General features: G+C 34.5%; 1 protein-coding gene and 1 long non-coding RNA gene across 2 annotated transcripts in view; one reads left to right on the top strand and one right to left on the bottom strand.

Moving 5' to 3' along the window:
- LOC119069183 (odorant receptor 94b-like) overlaps positions 1–16,037 on the top strand; it is a 416,993-nt gene that overhangs the window by 265,150 nt on the left and 135,806 nt on the right. The gene's annotated exons all lie outside the window — the stretch shown is intronic.
- LOC119069490 overlaps positions 5,920–16,037 on the bottom strand; it is a 35,731-nt gene continuing 25,613 nt past the window's right edge. The window contains exon 2 of the long non-coding RNA XR_005086343.1: positions 5,920–5,992. This is a non-coding gene — a long non-coding RNA (uncharacterized LOC119069490). The remainder of the gene's footprint in view (positions 5,993–16,037) is intronic.

Raw genomic sequence — 16,037 nt, 5'->3', positions numbered from 1 at the left:
AATAGTCGATTTATTTATAGCTTTTATGTGGAAATTATTTGCAGAACATTTGGTTTTGATACAATCGATTTTGTGATCATATGCAATGCACAAAGTTTAAAAAGTTGTCAAACTGAAAATGTATTTCTGGTATCTAGAGAGACAATTGGATTTTTTTTTACATTTATTCGATTTATATATGTCGTCCCTTAGGGATTATTATAAACTTAACTCAAGATTGGTCTTTCCTTTTTGTGGGTTTTGTTTCCTTCCATCGTTTTATTCATTCCACATGCAGTAGCGTCTCTTTTCATTTCTTCCATTCCACACACGTACGAGTGAGTGCAACCACTTGCTTTGCGTTTCTCCAGCTGAAAGAATAGAAAACGATGTGGAACGAATAAAACTGCAAAACGATAAGCACGTAAAATTTAATATTTGAGTTAAGTTTATGGAACCATTTTACTATTGGCATTAAAAGTTGAGGCTAAATTTAAATTTTTAGTTGAGGTTGCAAGTAGTTTCAAGTTTCTACACGGACAGAAATGGTATATTTATTACGAAGATGAAAGAATCATAAAACTTACTGACATATTTCTGACCAAGACATTCTTTAAATCGATTTTTCACCATGATGGAGCCCACAACCAGATCTACATGTTTCTCCATTTGACCAAAAAAGAGCCATCGTGGCTTCATGGTGAAAAATCATGGTGTCTTGGCCAGAAATATGTCAGTAGGTTTTATGATTCTTTAAGGATAAAACACTGTGGGATGAAGTTTGTTTGAGCGCACCATGTCACCCCCACTGAACCAAACTATGTTGCCTCGATAAACTCTACGACGAGGCGGAAATAATTCTCTGAGGCGTGTGGTAATTTGGCACACGGTGCTAAAAGGACGCATTTTTCAACTACATAAAAGGTGAGCTTGCACACGATTTTTCGATACCAAAATTGTGTAAAAGGAGTCATTAAGTCGATGACATGGCTAAAAAGCGTTTGCAGCAATAAACTTGCGTGTGCGAGTTCACCTTTTACGTAGTTTAAAAGTGTGTTCTTTTGGCACCGTGTGCCAGATTATCCGATACCTTCTCTGAACTTAAATTGGTTTTAAAAATATGAGAAAATTCAGGAAAATATGGAAATATTGGGAAGACTTTCACTCAAAAATGACAAAAAATAAGTTGCTTCGCCTAAAAATGACTAGACCATGAGAATAAAGTAGTACGAAAAAATGTGGCTCCTCCGCAGACTTGGTCCAGTCGTCTTTTTCAATAGCGTAATGATGTTGTCAAACTTTAGTTATAATAGTACATTATGATAGCAGGGAATATTGCCAGCGTTATACACTCGTGCAACGAGTGTCTGTGTAAAATACAAGAGAGTATTACGCGTGCAATATTCTCTGGTATCATAATAATGTTTTATTGTATTGTATTGTAACTCATCGAAATAATGTAGGCTAAAAACAGTGTTTAAGTGTCCATTCCACTCAACAAAAAGTACTCCGTGATAGAGCTGTGAGAGAGCGAGCTGTTAAATAAACAAAGGAAAAATTGAAAAAAAATAATTTTGTCTCTCACACGGAGTACTTTTTTGGTAAGAGGAAACTAAGCATTAATGTTGATGTATTCCAATGCAATAAAATATTTTAGGGATTTGTATGACTCTATTACATTTCGTCTTGCCGATGTCAGCACTATACTCGATTTTTTATTAATCATTTTGATTGCTATGACATTTCATGGATATTTTACCAGAGTGAAGTTGAACCATTAGAAAATATAGCGAAAAGTACTGAAAAAAATTGTAGCGCCTCTACAGTCCAACGAGGTGCTTTAGAGTGTATTTAATTATGATTTAAATTTGAATGGTCAATCTGACACTTACAATTAGTTGTGTTACAACAATGGGTTGTAAGAATAAGCGTACATTCCCTAATTGTACTGTGAATTAAGCAATTTGGTCCAAGTTATTCCACATGGCGTGGCATATCCACGTTATTATTCATATATCACGGTGCGGTTGAATGAATTTTAACTGATTATTTCGATGCACTTTTGATATTTTTGGATATTATTAGTCAGCTCGGAGCCCTGAACAAGGTTCCACAAAAATTTTTTATTTTCATCCGTACCGTCGGTGACAATGGTGCATAGCCCATCCTGTCGACAGAGAGAGTGGTACAAAACTGGTTATGGTTGCAATCGGTAGTGCCTGAAATTCTAATAACAATTGTACAAAAAATTTTTACCATTAGTGCAAGGGAAGCCGGCAAAGACACGCTAAAGTTTAAAAAACGTGATTTTCAAACAGTCATACAGGCGTGGATACTTGAGGGATGAAGCTAATAAATAGTTCTCGCAGTAGAGCAACATCTCCTCTACCAATTACGAAAAAATGATTTTTGGAGACAGTCTACGCAGAGGCCGACAGTAGCTCAAAGTTTTTCCCTCATGTTTAGTAAAATTTGCGAGTTTCAGAGGCATTCTGAAATTCTGAAATTCTGAAATGCTGGAAATCTCAGCTGTCCATCGACACCACACTTGCAATGACTCATGTCAACAGTGCCGACATGTTGCGTGAATAAGTGAAATGTGTCCTTCTACGACGAAATTTTGTGCATAATTTTTTGGTCATTGGTAGAGGAGATGTTGCTTTACTGAGAGAACTATTTATTAGCTTCATCCCTCAAGTATCCACGCCTGTATGACTGTTTGAAAATCACGTTTTTTTTAATTTAGCGTGTCTTTGCCGGCTTCCCTTGCACTAATGGTAAAATTTTTTTGTACAATTGTTATTAGAATTTCAGGCACTACCGATTGCAACCATAACCAGTTTTCCACCACTCTCTCTGTAGACAGGATGGGCTATGCACCACTGTCACCGACGGTACGGATGAAAATCAAAAATTTTTGTGGAACCTTGTTCAGGGCTCCAACCTGACTAATAATATCCAAAAATATCAAAAGCGCATCGAAATAATCAGTTAAAATTCATTCAACCGCACCGTGATATACGTATACGCACTTGATTGTATATTATGTAGCAATATATCGTATAATTCTCGCTCTGTACTACAATCTCTCAGGTGCTAAGACGAGGGACATAAAAGTTCACTAAAATTCCTCAAAGTTCTTAAACTTCCCAAAGTTTCGCAAAATAAGCTGAAGCACGAGAGAGTAAAGTTAACCAGGCAGGAGCGCTGATTTGAGTAGGGACCTGAATAATCTAGCAGCCCTATATTTTTTGCGAAGAAAATTTTTCAATATATGTCAGTGTTCATTTGAGTTCATTTTCATCCAGTGTATTAGGTTATTGCCTGGTTTATTTTACTCTGCCGTGGCTGAAGTTTAAAAAAAAATCCTAAATGGATTTCCCAATCATATTGTAGTCTATGTAGTCTACAGTTCCAATAAAAAAAAATTAAAATTCCAGTTAATCTTCCTAAATCTTGTTCCTAAATTTGAATAAAGTAGCGATAGCGATTTCAATTTAATCCTCTTCAAAAACTCATTTTCCCAACGATTCAATTTTTGGATTAATTTGGATACTGAAACTATTTGAGTTCAATAAAATCTAAAGCTTTTAACATAGTTTGGTTGTTATTGTACTAAACTAATTCAATTTAATAATAGCCAATCCATCGTCAATAGATTCATGTTGCAGTAATGAAAGCATGTTCGCTCTATTTAATCATTAATTTGTAAAGCTACACGATGCCGGAAAGGTGTTTTCTTTTCATTTATTTTGAAATTTCTCTATGCTGCAGCACGTGCAAATTGAATTGTGCTTACAGTGTACCTGCTTTGATATTCATTAAACACAAGTTTCATGTTTAAGTCACGGTAAACAAGGAAATAAGTGCCACAATAACCTTACCCTTCAATCGATTCAATTTTAAAAATAAGAGGAAGAACGAACGAAAGGAAAGATGGAAAAAATACGATGTTTCATTGGAAATTATATTGGATTGAAAATTGTATCCACACTTCAAGCGCATACAAAAACGTTCTATTCTTTTTTGCTTCAAATTCCATAAAATTTTAATGTTTTTACTACCGTCTCCATTGATCGTTGACTCTCGTTTTATTTCAACCGAAAATATAAAAGGATGTGTTTTTGTTACGTTCCTCTTGCGGATATGTTTTCGCATCAATTCAAGCTTAAAACGACACACCGACATGCATGGATGTTAGTTTACCACAATGAACTTTCGCACGAATACATCTGCAAAATTTGCATTATATACGATACAGTCAAGAGAGCTTTTTCGCAACAAGAATATACATCCTTTTCGTCCTTTCTCTATCGCATAGCACGTTTCAATATCATATGATAGCAATATACATATGTGCAACTATATTACGAGACGAGACCCACTAACACAGATTTACCCATATAGTGTGCCAAACGGCAGAGTACTTCTCCAATGCGACGAAACGAGTTTTAAATATATGGAGAAGAAAAAACTGAAATAAAGTAAACTTTAGTCGAAACTTTGTTACGGTTCCAAGCGGACGAACTGCAAAACGAGTGCTGTGTGAGGCAATCATGTTCTTTACATAGCTAACAAAAAAGGAAGGCAGAAGATAATTTATTAAAGATTAGACAACGTATAACAAAAGAAAATGCTCGATCGATTGTGTGACCGCAAAATCTTGTACTCGTGAAACATTACTAGCTGTTTAAGGAAACGTTTTGTTGTCCGTTCGGTTGTTTTAGTTCGTTTTGATGTGATCGATAAAATTCGTTTTTTTATAATTTCGCCAATATAATAGAAAAAGTGAAATTGTCCATAATTACCATAGCGCGTGTAAATGTGTTTTTATCGTCGTTTAAACTAAGTGAAAATCTGTGATATGAAAACGGTTTTATTTGCAGTGAGACACCAATGAAATAGCTCATTCCATCGTCGAAATTAATCGAAAAGTTTGTCCTGTTAATTTGCGGTGCCTTAGTGTCTGCATGGAAAATTATAATCTCCGACCTGTAACACAATAAAAAGGCCTGGTTTCGTGTTGAGCGCTACTATTCTTTATCGAACGAAGTATATAACTGCAAATTTAATTGATTAAAATGAAACCGAGAACAAACTAACATAAATGTTATTTGAACAACACTACAAATTAGTCAGTCATTCTTCTCCACATTCCTCCTCATTCAAAGTCCATAAGAAGCCTAACAAAGCCTGAAAACTCTTCCAAAATGTTAGAAGCTTTGAATCGATTGAAGCTTTGTCAATTATTCATTTTAGATCCAAATCTCGAGTAGTTATTATTTTTGTGCACAGATGATCTAGAACTGGGAAGATGGAGGACCAAGTGGGTTGGTTTAATTTTTGAAAACATCCTACCAACACCTGAATACATCCGTATGTCCAGATGGGAAACCTGTATACCTGAGAAATTCTTCAAAATCTTTTAATTCTGGAGCTGTAAATATGGTGAACCTTGTGGAGAAGTAAAATTTTTGGAACCAGCTCACAACCACTTGATCAATCATTAAAAACACAGAAGAAACATTTCAAAAATTTATTTTTTCCATAAATAATACTTGGAAAACCCTATAAGAGAGCACTAGTTACAAATACTCCAAATCTTCGAACTTGAACCTTCGATTTCGATCAACTTTCACATATTATTTGCACAAGAAATTTCAAACATTATTACGTAAATCAATAGATTTTTGTAGTGTATTCTGGGGTGGAATTACGGCTGCAGTTTTCTATATAGAAAAGACTCTTTTCTACGTAGAAAAGATTCTTTTCTATATAGAAAAAGAATCTTTTTCAACTTAAAACGTTTGATTTTTAGAGGCAATTTTATGCGTATTCGTAGTAGGCATAATTGTTTTGATTGAATTCATCGTCAGTTTGTATTACGCATACTATTGCCTCTAAAAATCAAACGTTTTAAGTTGAAAAAGATTCTTTTTCTATATAGAAAAGAATCTTTTCTACGTAGAAAAGAGTCTTTTCTACATAGATAACTGCAGCCGTAATTCCACCCCTGCTTACCTTTTGTTGTGAACAATTTTGGCGGAATTCTTTGAATTCTTTTATCAAAATTCATTCGAAACAATATCATCACAGCATCGAAAACTTGTACATTAATTACCAATGAGATAAAATGATGGAAATGTTGTGTGAAATTTACCGGTCCGAGGCGGAGCCGAGTGTCATTTTAATGCTACATAATTCAGCTTGTAACTTTAGTAATACAGGTCCTAAATACGACGAAATATTTTATAATTCGATGATTACTTTAGCATCAAGAGCTCATTTAAAGCCCTCTTTATGGCTTAAATGCAAATTGATGTTACCTTTACAGTTCTTTATTCCTACATTTAATCTTCGTAACTATGTTAGTAACGGAAGAGAACGGTGCACTTGTTCTCTCATTATAATTATGTTAGGTTGTTAGCACAGAAAAAGGTACATGATGTAACATCGGCACGTTACACTACAACTTAATTAAGTTAATTAGAACCGTAGTGTGTAACTCAAAATGATTAAAATACTTCAGCTGGTAATGATTTCACTTCATAATAATCATTCTAAGATACCAGCACCATTCCTGAACCATTCCTTTCCACTGATGCAATTATTTCTAATCTAAATGAAAGTAGTCGAGGTACATATACATAGTCATAGGGATTATTTGTTCTTGGTTTTGTACGCCAATGTCCCTAAATTCAAACAGATTAGCCTTAACACCATCTAACCGGATGTATCAAGTTTACATGCATACGTACTATATGAGTTGACATGGATTCAACTAATGGCAAGGATGAGTCCTGACTTAAGACTTCTTTACGGAGTTAGGTCATGTGAGGACGATAGACAGTTGCGGATTTATTGTATGCGACTATTTTGACCTGCATAGTATATGTTGTACCATTCAATTGGGCAAATTTTGATGCGCTAGTTTGATCAAAGGTTGCATAAATTAGAGCTTTCAATTTGACAAAAATAAGTTTTGTTGATACAGTACCTACGTAAGGATCAGTGATTGTATTTTAATTGGGCAATAGTCACGCAAAGTAAGGTAATTAACTGTGATTTGTGGACGAAACAGCTGAAGTATTTCAACTATCGATTCACCGATTTTATATGAATACGACAAACGCCACAAATCAAGGACCTTCTAGCACAATTCATGTTCTAATTACAATATTAAATTTGAATGCAAAAACTCATTAAATATTAAAGTCATGGGCTTTATATTATTGATTCACTGGCTTATAGATTTGCCACGCCAGCAACTAGCATTGGACCTTGGTTTCAAATGTAATATTGTTGAAATATGTAAAACCAGTGGTAATCTCAATAAGATGTTTATTGAACAGTGTCAACTAAAGAACTAACTGATAACAATGATAGAGAGATATGCCGATGCATATCGATGTTACATGAAGATATATGTGTAGGTAAATCACAATATTCAACACTCTCCCTATTTATCTACACTTATATAAATCAAAAATTTACACAAACAACGTACGGTCAAATAAATTTTAAAATTACCTTTACTCTCCCTATTTATTGACCTTCTTCATCAATTAAAAAAAACTTTTACGAAAGAAAAAAACAAATTGATAGCACACTCTCTAACGGAAAAATATAAAAAAAAATATTCAACTTTAGGAACACAAAACATTGAAAACTGAAATTCCCGTTTGTCTTTGGTCTTTGTCTTTTGAATCCTTCTCAGTCATTTCACTTGCATATTTCTCGTACTCGATGTCACTTATCGCTTTTGATTCATTCATTTGGACTTCACCCTTAAAATCTCGCCAGATTTCCCTGATTTGTCCTCTGAATCCTTCTCGAACAGCACACTAACATCCTCTGCGTACTTAATGCCAAGCATCCCAAGCTGATTCATTCAATGTGACTAAAGCCAATGAAATTGTACGAACTTCGTCACGAGTCTCCCATGAACTGTTTTCCAATGTTGGACATATCTCCTGCAAAATATTGTCCGAAATGCCAGCGTTTCCAATGTTGAACAACACTTTGACAAACGTTCCATTTTGTACACCTATGACGAGCCAAGCGCCATACACCACATCGTCTAATGTTATTTGCGGATCGACTATGAAAACCATTGTTCTTCCAGACTATGAAATTACATGAACTGCGATGAAAAAAATAGTCGATGACGCTTTCAATACTCAGCAACGTGTTGTCCGACTGACCTTGATGATGAGCTTTACTGAGTTCTTTGTTCTTTGCTAATTGCGAACCAAACGTCCTTGATTGCCGCTATTTGTTGCCCCCGGAAACTTCCATTGCATACACCAAATCAATTAAATTTTCGTGTCCGATTGTGCAACCAAAATATACCGTCTCGTATCAAAAATCCACTATTTTCACGTACCAAGATGTAATTTACTATCTCTCTATCTCACGATCTCAAATAGCCTGACTTTCACGAGTCCAACGGTCCTGAATTTCAACAATCCGCCATTTATTCGATTTGTATTGACCTTAATGTCGAAATTGTCCAGGTGCCTTCGTAAATGTATCCCAAATCGTATATTTTCTAGTGGACCATAAATTGACCATGACCATCCCAAATGCATCCATGGAGATATTTTTGCATGCAAAGTACGTCCAACGAATAATATTTGATAATTTACGACCAGCGTGCAAATCATATGAGCCAAACAGGTTCTTTACACAATGTACAGACAAAAACAACCGTTCAATAACGTTTTATGAACCACTTTGGCAATGAATAAATAATAATTTCGTCCAAAACTATCTATCCAAACTAAAAAACTTTTGAATTTGTTTAATTATACAAAATGTTTTTCACCGACGAAAAATTATTTATTTTACGTGAACTGGGCTTCATAACCAGTTGAAATATGTAAAACCAGTGGTGATCTCAATAAGATGTTTATTGAACAGTGTCAACTAAAGAACTAACTGATAACAATGATAGAGAGATATGCCGATGCATATCGATGTTACATGAAGATATATGTGTAGGTAAATCACAATATTCAACAAATATGAATGTAAAAACAAATAAGCCCCATTACATTGTCGGTTGGCTCGATAGATACCAACCAGAGTTATTTATTTGAAATATAAATTGATTTTCGAAAACAATCAAAAGGGCATGTAATTTGCATTCACTACTATACAATTAGCAATAAAAAAGTAAAAATTCATCTCACAGCAGCGGAGCATATGATAAACTGCTCTGCTATTTATAGGTTTTTTTATGCCTCTATTAAACAGAATTTAAATAACTCTTTCATTAGCTGCTTTCCACCTCAAATGTTGCTTGGCATAGCTCGTTAAATGAATAATGTTCAGCAAAAGCGCGCTGCCATTTTCAATCCATCAAAACGGTTTTCAATTTAAACAAATTCGCAATTTTCACACTGAATGAATATCGGAATATTTTCCGCTTTCATATGCAAATGATATGCTTTTGGGGAAAACTAATTTGTTTGAGTAATGACAATGGGTTTGATTGATTGATTCACTATTCAATAATGATCACTGGTGATAACCTAAATAATTTATTAGTAGATTCCTCGTATGATCATAACTAGACTGGTATTTCGTTGCGATAAAATTGTTGGAATAAGTTTGTTTAAGACACACATTTCGTAAGCGGTATTTAAAAAAATTTCATTCATAAAATCTTACTAGCCGCACTGAAGTTTGGCTAGACAATAAATTTACACCAACTCGATACTGGAAAGAGCAATCAAATTTCAGTTCAAATTAGCTTCAGCTGATTTCCGCACCTGATTCATTCATCCAATCCAAACAAAACTGGCTATGCATGTTTATAAGGTTCTACCACTACCACGCGCATGTATTTCCTGTTAAATCTGTATAAACTAAACACACATAACCAGTTTTGTTTGAATAAGCGAATCAGCTAAAAATCAGCTGAAGCAGACCTAGGGTGAAATTTGATTGCCCTTTCCTGTAACGTTTACATCAAATTCTTGTTGTGCAGAATTGCTGCATTGGAAAGTCACTGTAACGTTTCTTTTTCAAAAAGTCTTTGGGGATAATTATTCCTCATGGACAGCTACAGAGTGCCAGGTAACCCATCTGATTCAATTCAATAAAATGTCGATATTATCAAACCCAACCATTACTGTTTTATGTACAAAGCCAGAAAGAGTAAAATTTACTTTGCTTTTTAATGTAACATAGCAGGAAGAGATGATAAAATTCTTTAACCAGTGTGCCACCTACAACTTCCACCTACATTCATTTACTCTTTCAAGTTATTTGAATTTTCGCAACAAAGACATGGGTGGAAATGCACAAGGAAATGCGATTCTATTGTTACAATAAACATCATATGCTCAGAAAGACTTACTTTGTATAGAAGAGTTGACGGTGCTTGTACCGCGTAATAACAATGTGTTTCAATTAGAGCACATTATATCCTGCAGATAGTTCTTTCTATTTTCTTTTCCTTTATTGTTATGTAATTCTTGAACTATATTTCCATCGAGGGAACCTTTGTATACATTTTCTAGGAAAACGAATTTCTCGTCGTCAGCTTTTCATTTTTCTTTTCACTTAATACTTTTGTGTATAAAGTACGGCAATTGTATAGATTGCCTGAAAACGCCAATTCCCACGTTCAGTTCTGTAGTGATATTAAAAATGTTAAAAGAAATTCCGTATCATGATATGTATTACTGAAATAATGTTATAAGAGACAATGCGTTGCCTTCAGTAAATCTTTCTTTTCACAATCTTATGTACAATTTTCTTGAGAAAATGGATCTCTCGCAATAATTGGGTAAATCGACAATTTGGTTAGTGTTAATCCCTTTAACGCCAAAACAACTCCTAAAACCTTTTCTCTCTATGAAGAGAGGCCAGTGAGAGCACCGTAGCACTTGCAATTACTAAAATAGGGTTGAGTAGTGTTGCTTAACTGTATGCTATTGCGAATGAACGCTGTTGTTTACAATCTCAGCTGTATTAGCATATTAGAGACCTGATATTATATCAAGGTCGGACTGGTCGGACGCTCTTCGAGCGTTGAATGGAAAGAATCTCTGAAAAATCGTTAATACAAAACATCAACGGCAGTCTAAATGATTTTTTGACTTTCGAAGACCAAATGCGGTTTTAAATTGTCTAAAATTAGTTTTATCGTCTTAATCGACTCTTGACTTACTTTCATAGCATCATATTTCCTAACCAAAAGCTCCACCAAAATTCACTGATCTTCTTCTATATTTTTTGAATTTATTTGGAAATGGCTAGGTGTCTATGTTTAGCAAAGCTTTAGCTTGACTTTTCGTGTTTTCCAACATTTCCTTTTTTTTCATATGTTCATTACAATTAACTTGATTCAAACGAAATCAATGGTAATGTTAGCATACATTTAACAGACAAAGGGAATACGTAACTTATATATATTCATTCATTCTGTAGTCTGTCATTACAATCATAAATGATTTCAAATTATATACCCAGCACAGAGCAATATAAAATGTACAAAGAAAAGCTTAAAAGCGAAATTACTGAATGGATATACTAGAATGATTATTTCCGTTCATCACTCTATAATATAGAGTCTATACAGTGTAGTAGACTCATATGGTAAATAAAATCATATATCAGACTTGCGGTATAGTGCGGTTGTAGTAAATTAATTATATTTGCCCATTAATCGATTTTCTAATCACATGCAATACTCACCTCTTCCGCACTAATCGACCGATATTTTTTTCGTTTATAAGTTTATGTCGATCGCACTGTCTATTTTTGGTAAACAAGCAATGCATGTAATATACAATTTATTTACTATTTGCGGATGGAAACAGGGCGCACAGAAAGTCAAATTACAGAATATTTTATCGGAGTTACTGTCTTGCTGGGACATTTTTTGTTGAGGGGTGTGGGGAAGTTTTATTTCGAGCCGAAAAACGTAATGACGCGCTTTCTGGGTGCAAGACAACAAAAATCTTAAGTTAGTAGTAAAAAAGCACTTTTCATGCTTTTGGGCGAAAATCATTACTTTCGCCCAACACCGTTGCTGGCATGAAAAGTTTTGTAGTGATTTTTTTTTGGCAAAAGAGCTTACAGTTCCACTCTTTTTAGTGAAAATGGAGAGAGATAAACCTTTTGTGCCGCTGACGAAAGCCTATTCGTAGCTACTCCGTTTTGATAGCCGTTTTCGAAATAATAATGAAAACTGTCATTTCTTTCAATTGTTATAGCGTAAACGGTGAGCAAACGGAGTGTAGTGTGTTTTGTGCGTTAACTGTTAATTAAAAAACGATTCGTCGCAAAAATGCGAACCTGAAAATATTTGGTGGGGGAAAATAGGAAAATCCAATTCATGCTCTTGTTGACACATCTGTTTTAATGAATTTTTCTATTTTCTAAAGGTAAACAAAAATCCATTTAAGAGAAACTCTGAAGAGTTGATTTTCTCGACTTCAAAGGCTTTCAAAATTTAAGAATTTTCTTTCTTAAGTATTTTAACGAATGTTTCGCGAACTCGTTATGAATTAAAGGATTTTCATTGAAGAATTTTTCAATTTCGAAATGATTTTCTTGGTGACCTTTTGAGTGGCAATGGATTTTCTTTCGTCATCTGAACATCGGCTTACAGCATTACACGAGCAAAACTGTTTGCCGTAAAATAATTGGGTGATTACTTATTCATTCAAGAAAAAACACGGTAATATAATTTCCACGAATTCCCCGACTTTCACCAAAATCTCTCTTAACTTAAAGATGTTGAAACGAAATTTGAATTTGAAGCGAACGCACATTCATCCACAACCGTACTATACGAAAAGAACGAGTGCCAGGTGAGAATCAGTTGAAAATTTCACTTTCAAATGGAATTTTCCCGAATTAATCCATTAAGTCTATTCTGGAACGCAAATTTTCCGCATCGCGTAATTACATTTTCAAATCCATTTTAAATGAAATATTTTTCTTTGTATTTAATTCGGTTGGATCCTGAACACTGCATACTTTGAACAGTATGACGCAGATATTAGTCTGAGGTATTTCTCGTTTATTGTGGTGAATTTCATGAAAATTACTAAAACAACCATTAACCTATGTTTGGTGACCTGATTATTTTTCCAATTTATTTAATAATACAGTGAAATCATGAAGCGAGCAATGTAATCGGTGCTCATTGCAAAGCGTCAATTTTGAAACACTGTTCTTTACAATAATAAGCAAATTACCACACCCCCTCACTTTAATGTTATTTAATGTTCAAATTTTAACATTGTCCCACAATTTCAACTGTCGTGTACCATCCACCAGATTATTGTATTACATAAAAGAAACAGTCAAATTGTATCCGAGTCATAGGCTGTGTGGACACTATTACATACTACGGATTACATAGCCATGCATCGTTTCCATTAATTTCTCTGAAATTTGAATGTGCTCCACACGAGCATTACGTTTTATTGAACGACTTACTCTCGCCTGATAACTTCGTTTTTTTACGGACGAATGATTAAATGATAAGCTCTGTTCTGTGCAATAGATATTAATAAAATATTTGTTCTGAATGTTTAGATGCTAAATAGAAGGGTGTTGGGCTGAGTTATGAATCTTTAACACGTTTTTTTTGTCCACGTTCCACACCACAGTGGAAGAGCCGCTTATTATTTTTAGCTTTGTCATTCGAAATATGGACGTAAATAATCACCCTTTTTCATGAATATATGTCCTTTTTGTGTGTCTGTTTACCTATATGACAAGTCAGTAGTTAATTATACCGAAGCGCGTTCGGCCACCTGTACACCAAGCATTCACAAATGACCAACGACCAAAGTAGTAACAAAATAGTGGTCATTAGGTGTGGATACAGTTTGTGTGAAGGGAAAAGGCAACAATTTTAATTTTCTTTTTTGATTTTTTTGGTGTTCAAAGTTTCCTATTATGGTGTCAATAGTAACACGACAGCGCTTACAGCTAAATGTCATAAGCTATCGAATCGTTTATCATCCCTGCGATGGAATGTGAATTGAAATCAATATTGAAAGTTCGGTAAGACAATAATTTACGGTATTTTATCGGGTGCAATTTGTTCGTATTTAGTTGATATCTACCCATTCAGGTGGAACAAAAGCCAATATTCGAATTGTTCGTATCTGTTAATGACGTCAATAATTACTAGGCAAAAATTGTCTGAGTTAAATTATGCTTTTTCGATATCTGGTTGCAGCAGCACTCCAAATTTATTCCATTTACGTTTGAACAATGGTAACGATTCTGGTGTAAAATATAGACAGTGAAGGATATCAGATGCAGTGTTGTCTTATGTAACCTCTCTGTCTTTCTTTATAACATGCATTTTATGATACTGACAACCCGATTCACCCAATTCAGGATGGAAGCCAGTAACTTAATACACTTAATGCATTATTATAATCGCCTACGACGAATGTAGATATGGGGTAACGTTCGAGTGTTCAATTAATTTCAAATATACAAGGCAGTATCATTACCATCATTTATGCATGAATTATGACTCATTTGCTGTTATTAATGCTTAGAACCTAATATGCCAATGTAACATACATATGGGATTTACTGTAACGAAAGGAATATATCAAGGAATCGTATTTCGCTGCATTAACATCCAGGATGGGGGATTTAAATATTTCAATCCATTTTATCGATTCGAAACAAGCAAACAGATATATATATATACTGTTGCGGTCAAAATCAACCTACTTGTGATGGTATGATGGCGACTTTTAGTCTCTTTTCTGAATAGCCTAGAAAAAAAATATGTCGGCCACTGCCGTTGTTCGGTCAACCTCTTTTCATTTAGTGAAATTGTATTTCTCAGTTTTGATTTTGAGCGGCTACACGAAGCGTGCTAATTATTAATGAAAATTCCGATCCCCATATCATATATTACGCTAATTTAAAGAGAAAAAACTACATTTTTGGCAGCGATTGAGCGATACGACACCATTTCCGGTTGATCGTGATAATTTTAATGACAGTCAATTTTTTAGATCAAATGTATTGCTAAACAGCCTAAATTTGCCAAAACTTTGTTTAGGTCAAGGCAGACTTTAGAGAATTAAAATTCTGAAAATTCCGAAAAAGTTCCGAAAAATTCTGAAAAAATTCTTAAAAAATATTTTGGAATTGTTAGGAATTTTTTCAGAATTTTTCGGAACTTTTTCAGAATTTTCGGAATTTTCAGAATTTTAATTCTCTAAAGTAAGCCCTGGGTCAAGGACGTACGAGTAATTTTACATTGCTGTGATCAATAATGATGCTGCATTTTCATGTGGTGACCATCGTGTTACAATGGAAAACGAAGCCTAATAAGGGAGGTACAAAAAGATTTTTTTTTCCATTTTTTTTACATTTTCTTGAAGAATTCGGAAAATAAAAGGACCCGTGTTTTTGTCTTTCTTGATTCGAGCAATAGTACCCTCTATAGGGCACTTTATACTTCCCATGTAAATGACGATTACAACAACAATTTGTATGGCGGGTGTGATCGGGTGTGAAAATTTTTTCAACTTCAACCAGTGATAATTTTTCGAATTTTGATTTTTTCGAGAAAAGAAAAAACACGGGTCTCTTTATTTTCCGAGTTCTTCAAGAAAATCAACTAAAAAGTATATGCGGTACCTCCCTTATTGTCGGTCTCGGTATGCTCCGGTATACTACAAAAAACCATTTGCACTTCTCCCAGTATATTCGAAGGTATCTGTGGTTAGCACACTACCAGCCAACGGTCCAACGATAATTTACATTACAAGCGGTAAAAAGGTGGTAAACGAGTTTTTGTGCGATTTTTGTTAAACCGAGACGATGCCGAGGTCGATATCGATAAACACACTAAAACTTGACTTCTTTTTTTTATTTCGAGTTATGTATAATGATGGATTTTACATGTTGAGGGCGTCGAAAAGTGGATGAATTATGAAAAGTATGGCGAACGTAGCATGAAAAATTATATGACCGCGACTAATGAACTCATTCCATTGAGTGTTCCTACAATGCGACCTAGAATAATACTGTTGTGGTAATTTATGTGA

Source organism: Bradysia coprophila, chromosome II, assembly GCF_014529535.1.
Source record: "Bradysia coprophila strain Holo2 chromosome II, BU_Bcop_v1, whole genome shotgun sequence".
NCBI classification, from domain to species: Eukaryota; Metazoa; Arthropoda; class Insecta; order Diptera; family Sciaridae; genus Bradysia; species Bradysia coprophila.
Note: the sequence above shows the minus strand (reverse complement) of the source record. Positions and strands in the feature narration are given on the sequence as shown.